The sequence below is a fragment of the Trichoplusia ni genome, chromosome 1, assembly GCF_003590095.1.
Source record: "Trichoplusia ni isolate ovarian cell line Hi5 chromosome 1, tn1, whole genome shotgun sequence".
Taxonomy (NCBI): Eukaryota; Metazoa; Arthropoda; class Insecta; order Lepidoptera; family Noctuidae; genus Trichoplusia; species Trichoplusia ni.
The window spans coordinates 20,168,017-20,171,067 of NC_039478.1; the positions used below are offsets into that span (position 1 = coordinate 20,168,017).

Genomic DNA, 3,051 nt, shown 5'->3' on the forward strand with positions numbered 1-3,051 from the left:
CCCGTACACCATACCGTTATGGAAAATATATTTTTTTAGAGAATGGCTCGCCTAAGAGCACAAGATAGCCTAGGGTAATCTCGTCAGTATTAAATATATCGACCGCTATCGAACTGTTTGACAACACACGTCACCCGGACCTTCAAATTCTCAAATTATTTCTCAGTCGTCAGTGGTCGTCTATCACTTTCACACACAATGTTCATAAGATCGTGACTTCCCTTTCACACGCTTTTCCCTGGTCAATTCACTATTTTGTACGTTACAATTTGATCTCTCGTTAAACGAAAGTTACTGACTGCAGTTAAGACTACTGTGCCATCGATCCGTTTGTTTTCGAAAGCGATAACCACGTCGGGTGCCGGTGCTTCCTAATCGACCATTAAATACAAATCGCTATAAGCCTAATAAATGAAGTCCTTTGACAGGCAATTGTCAAGAATATATTATTTTTTTGCGTGTTTTTTTTTATATTTACTATTATTTTCTTGTTCGTATTTCATATTAAAACAGAATCTTGACCATCTTTTAAAGCTAGCTGGAGGACTAACTCTAATGAATCTATTTGACAACATACATGATTATTGTCATGTTAGAAACCACTCAACTTTCCTAAAGGTTAAAAAAAACTAAAATGAAGGGATAATAATATGTTATATTTTTTATCGTTATTACTTTAAACTTATTTAGTAAAACTAATCTCTATGTCACTGCTCGTATTTCACTTTCAATTTCATTCTTAAAATTAACGCCTCGCTGTTTATAAATGGCAAATACGAGGAGTTTGAGTTAGTAATTTTAAAAGAGTAAACTATGGAGTTTCTTGCCGGTTATTCTTCACTAGCTGTTGCCCGCGACTTCGTCCGCGTGGATAGAAGATATAAGTCAGGAATTATTGAACGGAAGCCCTCGAAGATGAATAATTTTCCCTGTTTTTTCCAGATTTTACATTGTATCTTCGCTCCTTGTAGTCGCAGCGTGAAGGCCATTCATTCATCCGCCATTGTAAAGTAGCAGAATCGGGGCCCCAGCTAGAGTAGGTAATTATAACGTTTTTAAAGTGCCTGAAAAATGGCCTATTTGAAATAAATCTTTTGATTTTGATTTCGATTATAGATTTACAATGACCCGACAAAAAAAGCCTTTTTAGTGCATTTGCATGTAATGATTTATTTTACAATTCGAGATTGTTCAATAATTTGACAAATCAAATCAAATCATTTATTTGGCTTTAAATATGGGTACAGTCAGATGTTAGTATTTAAGTCAAATTTAGTTCCACACATTATGCCTCACGCAGCACGCGACAAAACATTTTGATCGATATCATAATAATCACTATTGAATAAACAACACTTTGTTATTAATTTTATATTGTCTGTTTGTTTTTATATTAAAAGGACTTTGATGATAATTTTCTAATATAAAATTCTCCATACTCCTCCGAAACAGCTTTCAGTTTTATGAAAAATATTTCTTTGTATTACCTAGGTCCGAAAATCAGCTACTAAATATGCATACGATAGCTGCATTATATTTTTCATACCCCTGAGTCATAAGGCTTGAACATTTTAATTGATCAAGTTTTTTATCTTCCTTGTTTTAATCTAATAAACTAGTTGTAGCGCGCGACTTCGTCCGCGTGGTTAGAAGATTATGTTATGATACCTTGGGTTACAATATCGCAATTTTCTTACGAAACCCTAATATTTAGGAAATAAATTATATCTTATGTTCCGCGAGTATAATGTAGCTTCTCAACAGTGAAAGAATTTTTCAAATCGGACTGGTATTTTCGAAGCCCATTCGTGTCACACAAACAAACAAACAAATCTTTTCTCTTTATAATATTAGTATAGATAATATATCTATAGTATGAATATGAGCAGAGCCCGTTCCTAATTTTTTTCGTTTTAAATCAACACGTCTTTTTGTTACAAATAAATTATTTTGCGGGATCAGCCACTATAATATTAATATGGCACTATAAAATATTTCAATTCAAAATATATCATGGCTAATAACTTCATAATAATGGCAAGCTTTTTATAATTACACAGCGTTTTGACTTGTAATCTACCGACATTTTGCGATTTAAATAACAATGAACTAGCCTGGTCTAGACAATTATCAGGAATCGAAAAATTGAAGCTCAGGTTATTAACAACAAAACATTATATACCATAGGATTTGATCTGATAAACGGAATGATGTTTGTTCTTCAGACATCTTCAGCAATCGTTAGATTTATTTGCTGTTACGAAAAGATTTATTATTTCAACACACACAAAACTGTAAGTAAATTAATGATTAATCAAATCTGGTTAAAAGTACAGTTCGTTAAAAATACGAAATGAAAACTAACTATAAACTATTAGCCTAAGATTAAACTAAAAGTATTAAAATAACCTAAGATTTTATTATTACTGAAAAAAAAACTCTTGTTATTGGTTACTAAAGTAATAAGTAAAGTATTAAATATTTTATAAAAAAACAATATTACAATGCGCAAAACGCATTTGAAGTTTATTTTTTTCCGATACCGGGAATCGAACCCGAGCCTCCTGGGTGAGAGCCAGGTATCCTAGCCACTAGACCATATCGGATTGTAATAAGGATTATGAAATATTGAATTATATTGTTCGTTTTAAAGCGCTAAATGTGTGTGGACATTTTTCATGATTCATTTCAATACTCATTTAATGTCTGACACAAGTAATTAACATTGTATTTTAATAATTCAATCCAAACACGTAATATTTAAACACGAATCCCGCCATTGACAGGGATGAAGTTATTTTTTTTTATGGATTGTAAAATCCTTTTAATTACTACCTATTTACTTATTTGTTAGCCACGAAACGTGAATCTAAATATGTAAAGCTTCATGGACAGCGTTTTCTTGTTGTAGTTCAGCCCACAAATAACAGATGGCGTTGTCTAAGGTATCAGTAATAGAAAATTGACCTTTGAATGACGGTAGGTGATCGTAAATTGCTTTTATTTTCGAAATTCAAAAGAAGTTCGTAAATTATTCAGTATCTACATTAT

At 31.9% G+C, this 3,051-nt stretch overlaps 1 non-coding gene across 1 annotated transcript; it reads right to left on the bottom strand.

Annotated features, from left to right (window-relative positions):
* Window positions 1-2,534: 2,534 nt before the first annotated feature.
* Trnae-cuc lies at window positions 2,535-2,606 on the bottom strand. Its single transcript has one exon. It is a non-coding gene; the product is annotated as a tRNA-Glu (tRNA).
* Between the last annotated feature and the right edge of the window lie 445 nt (window positions 2,607-3,051).